Source organism: Nothoprocta perdicaria, unplaced genomic scaffold (assembly GCF_003342845.1).
Source record: "Nothoprocta perdicaria isolate Ctin4 unplaced genomic scaffold, notPer1 scaffold_12, whole genome shotgun sequence".
Taxonomy (NCBI): Eukaryota; Metazoa; Chordata; class Aves; order Tinamiformes; family Tinamidae; genus Nothoprocta; species Nothoprocta perdicaria.
In genome coordinates, this window is record NW_020454316.1 from 5,058,481 (window position 1) to 5,073,899 (window position 15,419).

At 39.5% G+C, this 15,419-nt stretch overlaps 2 protein-coding genes across 2 annotated transcripts in view; one reads left to right on the plus strand and one right to left on the minus strand.

The window, feature by feature from the left end:
• CUNH7orf50 (chromosome unknown C7orf50 homolog) overlaps nucleotides 1-15,419 on the plus strand; it is a 107,518-nt gene that overhangs the window by 45,906 nt on the left and 46,193 nt on the right. The window lies entirely within an intron of this gene.
• Nucleotides 1-15,419, minus strand: part of GPR146 (G protein-coupled receptor 146) — a 39,853-nt gene that overhangs the window by 7,654 nt on the left and 16,780 nt on the right. The window contains exon 2 of the mRNA XM_026054171.1: nucleotides 13,535-13,576. The gene's annotated coding sequence lies outside the window, so the exon portion shown is untranslated. The remainder of the gene's footprint in view (nucleotides 1-13,534; nucleotides 13,577-15,419) is intronic.

A 15,419-nucleotide genomic window follows, 5' to 3' on the forward strand; every position in this document is an offset into this window, starting at 1 on the left:
AGAGATCCTCATCATGCATCTGAAATGCTCCCACTGCTTTGGTCACCCTTTGAGGTTGCTCATCCAGAACCTCTCCATATCCTTTGTCCTCAGGACACTTCAGCCGTCCCATGGGTCCCGCTCTGACACTAGCTACCTGATCCTTCTCGTTGTTCCACGAATGTTAGCAGCCCTTTCACTTGTTCATTCTTTTATTTATACCATCGCTGTAGCATATCACATTGCTTTGCAGCTACCTTGTTACTTAGATCCCATTTCTAGCATGATCTGTCATGCTTATTTATTTGGCCCGGTCACCTAATAAATATATGCAGGGTTTTCTTTCCTTTTGTTTTAACATTTTTTACTATTTATATAAATTATTAACAGTTTGTCATTTGCACTGTGCACCTTTTGTTTCTACTTAGGTCGTTCAGCTGTTTGGGAATCCAAGTTCATCTAAGGCCATGTCAGAACTGCTCTCTGTAAATTGCTTTCATGTAATCAGTAAACTTGACCAAAAGAGTTTTGATGTGCCTATGGCTTCAAGAAAGAAAAACTGAAATTTAGATTATAGCAAGAGTTTTTTAATATGCTCATCTCATGTATATTACATTAGAACTGAAGTCAAAAAGTTCAGTTATTCTGGAAAACATACGAGCAACTGCTAAGGGGTATTTATAAGAGACAAACTATTAGATGTGTTAGTGAATGGCAAATGGCATTGTGGTAGCAATATGGGAAGCTGTAACAGCTTTCCATGAGACTGAGAGACATGCCCATGTTTTGTTATTTTCCTAGATAAAAGTTACTAGGTACCTATTGAAATTACTGCAAAATGGGAGACTCAGTTTTTGCCGAGGGGAGATGGATCGTCCCACATTAAGACTTCTCAAGACAGTCCCTCCTTGTATGGAAGGAGTCCTGAATTTGGAGACAGATGAATCTGCCAGGCACACCTGACATTCCAAATAAATCTCCTCCTTTTTTATGCACTTTGCACTTCTTTGCACTAGGGCCTCTGCAGCAGTTGCTGCGGTCAGCGGCTCTGCACGGGTTAACTCCCGCAAACGGGGTTGTTTGGTTAACTTATCTCGGGGTCCGAGTATCAGATGAGTGTGACTGGTCTCCTGCTCCACCTCTTCCTGGCTTCGCTTTATCGCTGAAGTTCACAAGAGCCTCTGTACGGAAAACTTGACATACTGGCTTTTTTCTCTTGTGCAAAGTGAGAGAAGATTCACCATGAAGTGGACTGTGCAGCTTTTCATATGCTAGGAATTCATTGTGGCTTAAAATTCATTACTGCAAAATGTGACATTTCTTTTCTGTGCTAAAAGAAAGATACTATTAGGCAAAATGAATGTATGTTAAAGTGAATCAGATCTTCTACAGCAGTTAGCTGTTTGCCTTCTGTAAGTCTTAGCTGTCTGAGTGTCTTCAAATGAGATACCATTTTGAGATGGAGATGCAGAAATATCTACAGGGTAGTATTTTCTTTAAAAAGGAGCTTTATCCAAGATAAAGAACTTGTCACTTTCTTGGTCTTCAAATTCACTTCCAATAATGTATAGTATCGAGCTTTTCTGGAATTTGAGGAAAATAGAAAATTACAAACCAGTCTTATGGTAAAACCTCTGAAATGATCTGCCTGTTTATAACATAGGGCATTAGCAGGTGGCTCCGTATCTCAGTTATCCAGGATTCCCACAGTAAGGAATACATGTAAAGTAAGCAAAACACTTCCTATCCACTTAAACCAACGTTGCTCCACCTGAAAAGCCCAGTTCTCACCATTGAAAATCAGTGCGGATTGTCCCTTCTCTACACACAGGGGGCTGACTTTATCTGAAGGAGAGCGAGTTGCAGCGCGTTGACTCGCCTGGAATTACCCTGTAAATGAGCTGGCGCCGGGAGCCGGCAGGGTGGGAACACAGCCCTGATATTCTTGTGGTCTCAGTTAACTTCTCCTGTCCTCCGCTGCTGCGTCCGGGACCGCTGCTCGAGGCTGGCAGCCTGCAAAACATTCCCGGCAGATCCTGTGCTGCCGGCTGCCAGGACGGGCAGGAGGCACCGATGGCAATTTTCCTGGAAACACCAGCACAGCAGCACTTCCTACCAGCCCTGAGGGAAAGCCGACCTGGTGCCCCAAAGCGCTGAGCGGGTAGGAAACTCTTGTGCAACAGCCGCAGGCGGCAGCAGCCCCACGTTTCCAGTAAACGCAGAAATATTGACATAGCTCTTTCTCTGATAACATTTAGAAGAATGGGTAGGAAACTACCTTGGGTTGAGTGGAGAGTTTGAAGGGAAAAATCAGCTCTCAGCAGGGCTGCGCTGAAGCTGAAATGACAAGTTTTGTCACATCCTCTGGTGATAAACAGATATCTGCCTGAAAACTGTCTGCAAAACCCTGAGATAGCTAGTGCTTGACTCTCCTGCTTGTTTTCATTTCTCTCACTTGGTGAAGGAAATAGTGGTTCCCTGCTGCACCTGTGAGCCAAGCTCCCATATTTCATTTCATTCCACGATTCCATTTATGATGTAAGAAGATAAAAAAGTTGTCATTGAAAGTTGTCATATGAGTAAAAATGGCTGCTAATAACTGTAAAGTTTGGAGTAGGAGTTTCCATTCACCAGGGGACTAAAATTAAGAAAGGGCTTCTCACAGCCATAGATGGGTTGCTGATTTGGCCCCTCAACTTGTAGCTCCCGCCGTGCTTTGGGTGACAAGGTTTCTACTGCTTTTTCATCACCATTTTCTGCTAATAATCTCACTTTCGCACAAGGCTCCCTGTTAATACACACTTCCTTCAAACTCCAACCTATCCAACCTCAGCACTTTGGGGAACCCTTGTTAGGATTTTTACTAAATACTGGAACTACAGACATTGAAAAAAATACCAGTGCTTAGTAATTGTAGTGCATAAGTCGATATATCATACTGCAATTTCCTGATTTTTCTTACAGTCCTTGATAGTTGCACATATTTAAAAAATCTCTTCCACCAAAGGAAGAACACATGAATTTGGTAGCAGATTTTGTCATACAGGAGGTGTACAGAGCCTTGGTTCTAAATTTATTTTGAATATTTGCTTCCTCTTTCGCTAATGGATGGAAGCACAAGGAGCAGTTTGTCCCAGAACCAGTTTCTCAGTAATGCTTTATAAATGGTTGCTTTTACGTAGCCCACAGACAGAGGGTGCAGGGCAGTGCTAAACCACAGCTTGCAGGGAGGTCACTAGAGGCTACTACACTATTTAAATAAGCGTTGCATGTTTTAGCTGCTGTGGAAACAGGCAGAATCTGCTGATCGACTCTATCTGTTGTTCGGATCCCAAACACAGAAGTGCAGATGAATCATTCTGATGTGCAGATTACAGACACAGACATTTAAATGAATCATGTTGTCTAGAACAGTTTATTAACATTTTTCTTTATTATTAATTTCAGTCTGAATGCAACTTCTGTTGAAAACTCTGGGATACTTCTTTGACCCAAAGGCTGATTGAACAGGGCCAAACAAGTGCATAAAGAAGGGGATCCTGGTGTGGGAAATAGTGCTGTCTTTTTATGCTGCTTTAGCATTTATGTAAAAAAAGAATAGAAGTTCAGTAGACAAGAGCCCTAAAGCAAAGCAGGTCTTCTGCTAAGTGCAGTAGAAAACAGAAGTGCAAATATCGTGGTGATGAATAGAGTTAAAAATGCTTATGGTGGCTGAAAAAGACAACAGCCATTCTGCTTATTCAAAGTTTCTGCTGAAAGCGGTTTGGAAACTTTGGGTACTTTGAAGTATGCCTTTGGCTTGCCTTTCTTTGTAATATAAATGAAAATATAGCTTAATTGTGATTAATTAGTTAATTAGTTACTGCAGTGTCTTCTGGTAGTTCTGCAGTAATATTTTACATGCAGTTTGCTGTGTGCTTTGCTACTGTGCAGCAGAAGGGTCATAAGTATCTCACGTTCTGACCTGCACTATTTTTGTTTTATTAAAGACATAAGTCTTTAGTAATAGATTAACTTTTAACCAATTCCTCTAATAATATACTTCCAGAGTTAATATAGACAGAAAAATTAAGATATCACAAATTCACAGCAAGTAATAGAAAAATTAAAAGCACCTGCTAAGTACATACAAGAAACAGTGAATGAGAAAGTCTCATGTTGTAAAAGAGAAGGAGAACTGATAAACCCCGGAAAAAGCCAACTGTACATTTATTTGAGGCAACCAGTTAAAAGCAGCAGCATGTCAAGCAACAAAGTTTTCCTTTTCTGGCACCTAAACCTGAATATCCATTTCTAATTTATGGAGCTGTTCATCTCCACTGATCCTAGGACCGTATCCACTCGCCTAAATGGCTCGCAGGCCCTTAGAAACCCCAAGGCAGCCGAGAGATGAAGGGCACAAACCTCCCCTGGCAGCCGCGGCCTCCCTGGCTGCGGCCGCGCGCGCCGAGGCCTTGCGGGCCCATCCTGCCCGGCGCGCCAGCGCCTCTCCGGAGCCAGCAGCTCCGGTGGCTCCCGTCACAGGGGCAGCACCGTTAATCCCCTCAGCTTTAGCCCCGCACTTCCATTGGCGGGGGCCGCGCTGTGGAAGCGAGGCGGCCGTGGGGAGTCCTCGGCAGAGCGCAGCAGCCATAGGCCTGAGCCCGGCCCGGCCGCCGCTCGCTGCCCCTTGCTCCCGAGCATGACGCCCTTCATTATTATTATCTATTTAAACACAAGCTGAAAAGACATAGTCACTATTTGATAACCGCTCAGCCTTGAGTGCAGTTGTCTAACTGGAGACCAATGCAGACCGCACTGAATTGCAAGGGCTCTTTCGGCATGAGGAGACGATTTTTACCCTACAAGTAGCTCTTCTGCAAAGCTACGCATGTTCACAAGGAGATAAAACAACCTCCCTGGCCAAATCAGCCAAATGGGCAAAAATATTGGCGAAAGGAAAAAAAAAAAAAGACAAAAAAATCTGTTTTCTTTGATGCTTTTGCTCTCACAGCTCTTCTGGTCAGCAGTCATACCCCTTCCCACCTTAGAAAAGCAATATTATTTACCAGGAGCTTGCAACACCCACTTGTCCTCTGTGGAGCTTAGATCCCAATCTACATTACAGCTGAAAAAGAGCCAATATACACCTTAAAATGTGCGTCACTATAAACCTCAGGATTATTTTAAGCAATCAAAAAGAACATTTTAATAAAAAAGAAAACACCTGTAAGGAAAATATTTTTTACTGCTGTAGCATTCTTGCCATAATGAGATTTTAGGTAAATGTAATTTCATTTGAATAAAAACCTCCTGATTCTATTTGCTTAACTTGAATACAAATAGTCCTTTAAATAAATTGCCATTCTAAATTGTACTGAAGAATTAATTTATGTTTTCCTCCCTCCTTTCCAAAGCAGTGAAGCACGGTAGATGCTTTACTTATTAACCAAAAGTGGGTTGACCCCTAAAATGAATGAGTAATTTGGCATGTGTGTTTTACTTAGTAAAAATAATGTACTTTTTTTTAATTCTAAGCCATTAGCTGCTTTTTTGTTTTTCTTACAGTAACTTGTAAGTTAAAACATAGACTTTAAGGTAACATCTGAAGACTGTTTGGTGGTCGTTATTTGCAGTGTAGGCATTTGCCTAGTTCAATTATTTTGTTGTTCATTGTGGCTAATCTTTTATCATTCGTATTAAAGTAAAAAATTCTCTTTCCATTTACAATCTTTTTAACATAGTGCTGTTTTTGGGTCCCACTGCTAATATTTTTCATTATATACATTGTTATTAGGGACGTTCTATTTGTTAAATAAGCACTGTTTTTTAAATCTCAGAGACATAAGCAATTTTCCTTTATTTCCACCTAGCAGAAGGAATCCCAGGCACCTTTGAGTTCTCCTCATGCTTAAATTTCAGGTACATAATATTCCTGATACTGGCTTGATTAATGTGCAGGATTAAATATGAACCACCACCACTACCTGAAATACAGTCTCATCACTGATGGTTTCATGAAGTTAATGCACAGTCAGAGCGTTTGCAATTAGAAGAAACTTTGTTAATATGAAAGTCCTATGTGAGTAGTGCAGGTTTCTGTTTGCATAATAACTTTGTAGTGGTTCAAGTGATGAAATCACAAGGTGTTTGAGATGCTGATGTTTCTGATGTCGTGCTGCATCTGATACAAAGTTGATAGACAACTCTGATAATACTTTCATTAATAGAAGCTAAATAATTAAAAGACGAATAACTTGTGTTTAATTTTGTTCAGCAATACAACGATTTGCAAAGCATAATCTTTCAGGAGTGCTTAGTACAATAGACCAGGCAGAGTTGGGACTGCAGCTGGATTAGTGGGCAAAGATCTTATTTGTGAGTTCTTCTGATTTTATTGTACTGAATGCTCCCAATCTTTGGCTGATACTTTTTCCCCATATTTTCCTGTGCAGATGTTTAAGTGCAAAAGTAAAAAATCCGTCAAACTGGCTAACCCAGCTAGTACAGAGTTTTCCTAAAGAGGATGGAGTTTATCTGATCCATGATAGTAACATGATTACCTTCCACCCCCAACATAACAAACAAACAAAAGCCCCACATTCTGGTATATTTTCGCAAAAGATGTGATTCTATGTTAAAATACAGGAGGTTTGAATTTTCTAGTTATGCTGGAGGGAAGGTGACAGAAACGGATAGTTGCATACAAGTGGTAGTAATAGTCTTGACAGGGATATTTTTTCCCTTTCCATCCAGGAGATTTTCACTTGGGCACAATTATATTGAGCTTTAACCTGGATGCCCATATTCTGAAATTCCCTTTGAGGGCACTGCGTGTGTGGGTGCCATCAGCGACCGTGGCGGTGCCTCCCTGGGCATCTTCCGTTTCTGCATACTTTGGATAATTTTATTAGCTATTGTTTGAAAATGTCATTAGACATTAAGTCAGCTTATTTAGCTATTGTAGGCTAATCTAAACATACAGAATATAATACATTGCTCCAGAGCCTTTCCTGTTAGCAGGATTTCAGAAGTCCTCTCTTTTGCAGACCTCAAGCATTGGGATAGGGCTTTAACCCTGTGTGTCTCCTATAAAGACTACAGGACAGTCTGGAGATGCTGTAACTCACTTCACAGACCAGCAGAAACAGGAGAGAAGGTGTCTGAGAAGAGGAAAGAAGTCCAGGCCCTTGCTGTCATTTCTAATAAATGTTGAAGTGCAGTTTCTCCACTTTGAACCTCCATCAAGAATCTTAGCTTTATGCAAGAAGATTGCACACTCTGGACTGTAGTTAGCCAGCAGGATTCTGTAGGCACTTGGCCATGAAATACTCCCTTCTAGCTTCCAAAATCTGCTAGACCGAACATTACTTCTTGAAGACTTCCAGATTTTGAGGAAAACTTGCCCAGCAATCTTTCAAGATGAGGTTATAGTCATTGAAGGATTATCACTTTTAGAGGATATTAAAGAAACTTTTAAAGAAGTTTTTAACAATTTAGTGTTTTTGTTTTGGTAATGACTAAAACTGCTGAAGGTGTCCATAGAGTTTGGAAGCTGTGCATAATAAGAGGGCCTGTTTTGCAAGCACTGCACACCAGGAAAACATTTGAGAATCAATAATGTGGTTACTGCTATAGGCACCACGAGTGCATTTCTTAATGTTGCATTACCGTGGTCTGGCAGGTAGGTTGTCTGCCTGCCTTTTAACAACAGCAGATTTGCTAAGTGCTCTAATTTTGAATCATTTCATATAAAGTTTACTTGTAGGCTTATTCTTCAAAGACAAATGTGTTTGTAAAATAAAATGGAGAAGAAGAAACATGCTAAATCATCAATTAACAAAATAATCCTGCAGGCTAATTGGGATCATTGTGGAGTCTAACTCCTTGTTCCTAAATTTGAGGAGTTTTTCCTTAATATAAGCCATAGCTAAGAGGTTTCCTTGGGCACAGACTGTTCACATGTTATCTGAACTGGGCGGGCTCCGTCCACCTACAGAATTTTCTGAAGTGACCTAATACAAAGAGGAGTTTATTTGTGTTTTTAAGCTCTGTCTTAAGAGTCTTGACACCATGTGGAAGTAAAAGGCTGAAGTCGTATACCACTGAAGTGCTTTAATTAGCTGTATGTTTCTCTACTTGAGCTTAAAGGTATTGCTTACCTATAGAGCTGGGGAATGAGCAGCCACCAAGGGTGCCACTTCAAAGGGGAACACCCAGAAGAGCAGCAGCAGAGAAGCTGCTTTGCAGTTTCCTACATCTGAGGTCTAGAATTGGTTATTCTCATTTGTATGAGCTACAGAGCCAACTTGTAGCAAAGAAAACCCCAAAGTGCAGCAGCCATGCAAAATTCCATGTAGAAAATTATGCCTAACACAGCTTGATACAAAAAGAATCCTACCTAATTTTAATAGTCCTAATTTTATTCATCTTAATCCCTTTGCAGCTAAGGGATATTCCTCACACACAGTCTGCAGAGGAACAACTGATTAAAAATTCTGGGGCTAATTGCAGCTCTGGGTTGCAACTTTGACATTGAAGTCTTTGTGGTTGCCCCTGATGTGGACCTTATTGCTGAAGCAGTAGAACAGCTCTTGCTTCCTACCATTTATTATTCTTCCTTACCTGTAGTAAGCATTAAATTCTAAAATATTACTTGTGCCATTGTATATGATGCTTTACTGTCATTGCCGCTGTCAGTATTAAAAGTCAGCGCATGTAGTCTGCAGCAGCAGCAAATGTTGTCAGATGATGTGTAATGGATAAGAGCCAATATCTAAGGTTTTGAAATTAGAAGTATCCAGGATAATTGTGGACCTCATTTCACTTGAATTCAGTATCTATTACAACAAAATAATAGGGTATTTTCATAAGGTGACTTTAAATTAATATTGACATTTCCTTTAAAATAAATAAAAAAACAGTAATAGAGAAACAGAGTGTTTTTCATGTATCTAAAATTGTATAGTGGTAAGAGAAAAAATAGTTATAAATAATCCCATTTCCATGTGTCTTGCTCTGATGGTTTGAATCTTGAATGGTTGTTAAATTATCTGTTTTGGGTCTCAATCTTGCAAATAAACCTTGGATAGGGAGAGGCAGAACTAACTGCGGAAATTATTAAGATCTTGTGTGGCCTGGGGTCAGTCTTCACAGAACTGTTAAAGGGCTCTTGTTTATTTTTGAAGTGCTTTAGAATATGCTTTCCAACTAAATATATGCTATTCCATACATGACAGATGAGCAGCACCAAACTTCAAACCATTGCACAGTTTTCCTTTGCCTTGTTGAGAAAGATCTTTGTGATTTGATTTTGTATTTAAAGTGTAATCATGAGAGCATGTATCTGTTTAAACCATATTCAAAGAGTATCAGAAAATGACACCTGCTTAAATCTTTAATTAAAAGTGACTTAATCTCTAAGAATCTCCACATACATAAGCAGAAAGTATCTGTGTTTAATGTGTACTTTGAACTGCTCTTCATTTAAAAATCAAAGATTTGTAAATGAAATACAGTGCACTAGACGTTATGATGTTTGACTGGAATCCCTTTTTGTTGGCATAGCCTAGTTTTCTTGATGCTGTCAGCCTCTGGGAACACATTTTTATTAAAAGTCATGTATAGGAGGAAAAGATAAAAGAGGATGAGGCTCTAAAGTGTGTATATATCAACTATATATATAAAACAAGCTTAAAATAGGCAAATGTAGTTGAGCGTGAAATGGAGAATCGCTCCTCCTTTTTGTGATTAATGGTCTGCCATTAAACAGTGGTGCTGCCTAATGCATTATTATTTTGAATCAATGTAAATACAAAAATTCTCATGTATTTTTACCAGGTCTTTAATTTAAAATGCTTCAGCATAGCCAATTAGTTGGTACTGAAAACTGTATTTGCTGGTAATCTATGTTTTTTGCTGCACTCTGTGATTAACGGGCTCTGCTTAATTTGGCCATCGATCTATATTGCTAAGGGCAGCTTTTAGCCTTCATTTTTCTTTCACTTCAGAAAAGGACAGTGTAAAACTGCAGTTAAATTCTCTTCTATTAGTGGGAGGTACCTTTTCCCCAAAACAGGACTCTGTGTGTGGTTTGGAAGGGCCATTTGGAAGGGTTTGCAGAGGGAGTGCTGGTTGCATTTCATGATGAGCGTGCCCCATAGAAAGAGATTCTTTTCTGTATTCTTCCCAACTGTGTGAATTTTGCTGAGTTAGCAAGAATTAAAACTAAGGATTGTTCTTAGTTTAGTTAATGTTTGTTAATGTTAGTTCATATTCTCTTATTCAACTAGCTCAGCTTTTCTCCTGCAAAATACCTCCTAATTTTCTTGAAACAAATATGTAGAAACAAATCTTACATTGGCAGCTGGGGATGGTAAAGGGCATTAATTTAGTTAATAAGCACTGAGTTTTTGCTATTGAAGGGAAAAGGAAGGAAGTGAAGCCTCTTACTTGAGCTTTTGCAGATCTATATTTTCAGGTATCCTTGCAAACAACCTATTGATAGCACTCATAATGGTTTCCTGGACAATAGCATGTCTAATCTCATTTTTACCCATCCTAACACTAAAATTTAACATGTTGCTTGGAACCTGACTCCCAAGTATCAAGAAGACATTCAGTAAATGAGGGATGGGTGAAGGAGAGACCCAGATAATAGAAGGAGCCCCCAGGCTGGCTGTGGATGGGAAGGTGGCCCAGGTAATGGGATGGTGCAGAGGAACCTCAAGGAATCCCAAGGATGTTCAGTGAGCTTGACTTACACAGCCTTGGGACCTACTCAAATTATGTATCTTAAATGAATTACTGTAATGTACATGCATGTTAGTTATATGCGGAATTAAACTAATTGTGAAAATACATGGAAAGACACCCAGCAAGGAGGTAAGTGTTTCCTGAAAAGCATTTCAGAGCTAATGTTTGTGAATACAATGTTAAAAACATTGGCTTTTGGTTTGCCTTTGACCTCCTCCAGAGCTCACCAAACAAGTTTTGGGTGAGAGGAACAAGACTGTGCAAAGAACCTTGGCTTGATTTACATGTGGATAGTTGTGTATTTTTAGGATGGAGACCCAAATACTCAAAGGTTAAGGGTTCCTTCTCCTCTTGCCCTATCATTTATTTCTATTGATAGTTGTAAAACATTTTGCATATTGTATGGGTCACTGTAATCTTATAATTATAAACAATTACAAACCTTTGAAAGATGGGATTGCATCTGTCCTTGCTGGGGCCAAATAATGTAGAGAGACAAAAATTCCAATGTGACAGTCGGAGAATCATGGAATTTATCTCTGGGAAAGATTTTGAACTGTCCATGTCTAGGAATTGCATTCAGGGAAGAAAAGCTGAGATCATACATCAAGATGCTCTTCCGATTGTGACACAGCTACTTCACTGATGACTGTTGACATTGCATGGCCAAACTCATTAAGAAAAAAGTTTATGTACCCTCTTTTCTGCTGTCTCAACTTTGTTTAAAAGAACTGTAGCCAACACTAGATTTCAATTAAGATTTGAATTTAAAAAAATGAGAGTTTGTGGTTATATGCTGTCCACAGCTGTTCTTCCATGATTATTTTAAATTTTATTTCTCCACAATATTAGCAAATGAATATGTTTATGATTATAATGGGTAGCAGGAAAATGAAAAATAATTTCTGAATGTTTCTCTTTCTAATATTTAAAACTTTAACAATTTTTTACAAGACTGAATTAATCATAAACTAAGGTGACTAGAGAAGGTAATTTTCCCCAATTTCTGCTCAAAGTAGGGTCAGCTATGAGATTAGACCAAGTCTTGAAAACTTCTGAGGGGTGAGACTGTGCAACCTTTGCAACTGTGCAACCTTTCCACACTGCATCTGATCCCTTTGAATGAGTAACCTAAGAAAGAGAGTCAGTTGTTCCAAGGCAGCTTGTCCTCTCTTTCACTACTAGGGAATCTATCCCTTTTCTCATTTCCTGGAGAGTAGTGGGCATGTTCCTTGCTGTACCTTTTCCACTGCCAATTTTGTCCACTATTCATGAAGCAAACTTGCCTAGCTCTTAAAAATCTACTGAAATACCTAATTTTGATAAATGACCTAAATTTGAACTTGCAGCCAATGTTTTAGAAGCTGGTGGATTTGTTGGATGCAAAACTGGTGAACTTCAGCATTGGCTGCATTTACTGAGTTAATTTATATTTAAGGTTATTGCTTACACTGGATTTTGGTGCCAGAGAGTCAATATATGAAATAAGAAGAACAGCTAAAACATTAAGACAGCTTAATGTAATACCTGACAACATTTTTCAGCCCAGAGAGTTTTCATATCCTCTTTCTTGCCAATTTAGTGCTGTTGTCACTAAAATTCTTATGCAGGTTGGTCTCCATGCAGAAAAGACTTATGTAAATTCAGATATATGGACACTTAGAGCAGTTTTCAGGAGTTTTATATGCACAGCCAGACAATGAGATCAAACGTATTATTTAGGAGGCTGTCTTGCAGGTTTGAACCTTAGGGGAGTCTTCTCTTTAGGCCAACTTTAGGTTTTGGGATCTCAGACTTATTTAATAGTGGTACCCCTAAAAAGATGGCTGTCTTTGAGCTGCATGCATGGAATGTGTAGTGCGGCCCTCAGTGGAGACTTTAAATTAGAGACTTGTCTAGTTATAGATGACATCTTATTAAATATATCCTTTATGTCTCTGTACATAAAGTAGACTCAAAGATCCGTGTGGCTCAAAATATTGAAAGTAATAGAAAACAGACACAGAAAAATTGTTGCATGTTTAAAAAAAAAAATCCTAGAATGAAAGAGGAAGTGCATCATTTATTATAACACCATGTAGACTAATGAAAACCATACTGCAGGCTGGGAATTTCTTAAGAACTGAACGCAGAAAGTTTCCATTCCCAAAAATGCCGTGGGGCCTCCGGCTGTAAGCTTGAGCCTGGAGAGGCCCTATGGTAAACGGACATAAAAAATAACTACTCCATAAACATCCAGCTCCTCTTTCGCAATAGTTGGAAAGACGTTTCAGAAAGTGTTACCAATTGATACTCGACCCTACTTTTCTTAAAGTAAATGGCAGGGGGTGGATGATTGGGATGACAATGTTACATTGGGAATTAAGCACTAGGGAGATGGGCACAATAACGTGTTCATGCTGCTTTGCGGGAAATGAAGAAGTGATTTGCCAAGGAGAGCAGAGCCTTGTTCAGCCCTGGCAGAGCCCGGCTGGCCGCGATGCCCGATCCAGACTGCCATCCCTTTGCGGGGACCATGGAGAGCAGGTTACCTGCCGCACGCCACGGGTGGTGGGTCCCAGAGAGGCAGGGAGTCGGATACCACTTGGTATGAGGCTCCTTAGGTGGCTCGTTTGTGACCTTGGAGAAGGAGGATTGTCTAGGAGCAAACAGGGATCACCTCAACTAATTCTGCAGTGGGGATCTGCTCGCATTTCCCATACATGTACAGAAAAGTAGCGGGTCTAGGAGTCACAATGTTGACAAATACTTTCGCTGTAGTAGACTGATGAAAACAACGTACCCGGTAACAGTCACACTATGCTGCTACAGCGGTACTTACCAGAGGTGCAGCCCAGCAGGGTGTCAGTCCAAGGTTGACCCGCTGGGGGAAGAAAAGAAAAGGAAAGGTGAAAAGATTGTTGAGAGATGGATGAAAGAAATACTTTAAAAAATAAGTCTGAATAAAAATAAAAAATACAGATCACACTGTTATCTTATGTATCACTGTACCATGATTTGTAAAGTACTTATCACACACAGTGTTTTAGTTCAGTGATTAGAAAACCCAAAACATTACTTTTTGCTGTGTTTGGTATTGAACTGTTGCATGACATTGTGTTTAGTGACCTCATGATTCCCAGTGAAGAGTTGATGCAGGAAAATCGCTGCATCACAGTGGTGTCGCAGTTTTATTTATATTTGTGAGGTCAACAAAGATTCTGGAATCTCAGTTCTGTGCAGACCTGAAATTAGGATCACACACAACTTCTCTCTGCACTTTGAATATCATGTCCTGCATAGTGGGTTAAAACTGAAATGTAGAAATGTAACAGTCCCAATATGAAGCATTTGTTGTATTGTATGATCGGTTTAGTCTGTTACTGTAGAAAGCAGTGGCTTGGCATACTGTGTTTCACTAATTCACTTTGATGTACCTCCTCCTTTGTATGTTGTGGAAAAAATATATATATTTTAGTAAATTTATATTACAAAAAATAGGCATTATGTATCCAGCCAGCCAAAATTTACAAGTTTGGTATACAGATTTAATGAACCTAAGGGAGAAGAATGAAGTATAGCACTAATTTCCATTCTTCTTGCTGTAAAATGAATGTTTAATATTTTCATGTTTAAATGCTATAGCTTATAACATATGATTGAACTGTAGTGTTTGGAGAGCAAGGTAACTCTAAGAGCAGATAATAAAGCCTGTGAAAGATCTCATCTCTTATTGCTACAGATTAGAAACTTCCTAGTTTCTTTATTGTTGTTATTGAATGATTATGGTCTTTACGGTTTGCTACGCAGCTTCCCTGTTCAGCTTGGCCACTGTTTGTCCTCATTTCTCACATATTGTGGCTAACATTTAAGGACCCAAGAAAAATAGGCACTGTAACCAATATTTTTCTTGCAATTTTAGTTTTAGAATTTGGTGACGAACAGAAAGTAGCACAAGCTGCTATTATTACAAGGCCTCAAACTGAAGGCAGTGGGGTTGCCCTATATTTGCAAGAGCTAAATCATGTTTGTGATGTGCCACATAGGTGCAGATCAGCTAGATGAGGTGCACGTAGGGACTTATGCACGTGGCAAGGTGATGTGCTGAGGTCTGCGTGCACCCACGGCTGGGTGCATATAGGGCTCCTAGATGTGGATGGAGGGAGGTTCTGGCCAGACTGGTCGTTGAGTAGTCACCAAAGAGAAGCCTTGCTGCTGCTGACCATCCCACTGCCTTCCTTAGTGACTCAGTAGCTCACCCTGGAGTGATTGGATTTTCTTGCATTCTGGTCCTTTTGTTTTTGTTGGGGAAATACAGTTCCTTTCATGTAGTAAACAGTGTTTCAGAAATGATGAAATTACACCATGAATCATAACTGGAATGCTGAGTTACAGTCTGCTTTTTGCAACTTTAAACCGATGGAGATGAATAGTAAGTTCTGTAGTGACAGACTTAAAACGTGCATTGCAGAAGCTTTGCTGGGAGTTGAACTCACTGTTGATATAATCAACTTTCATGGGCCAAAAGGCAGGTTAATCAGCTTGAAATAAACTTATAGCACATATAGTGTGAGCATAATATGTTTAGATAGCTGGAATAACCTGATACCTTTTCCTTGTATTTCATTATGTTTGAATTGTATAATTCTTATTCATGAGGCCTTTGTTTTATAGCCTAACAAATATAAATCATATATCGTATAATCCTGAATCAGAATGTTTAATTT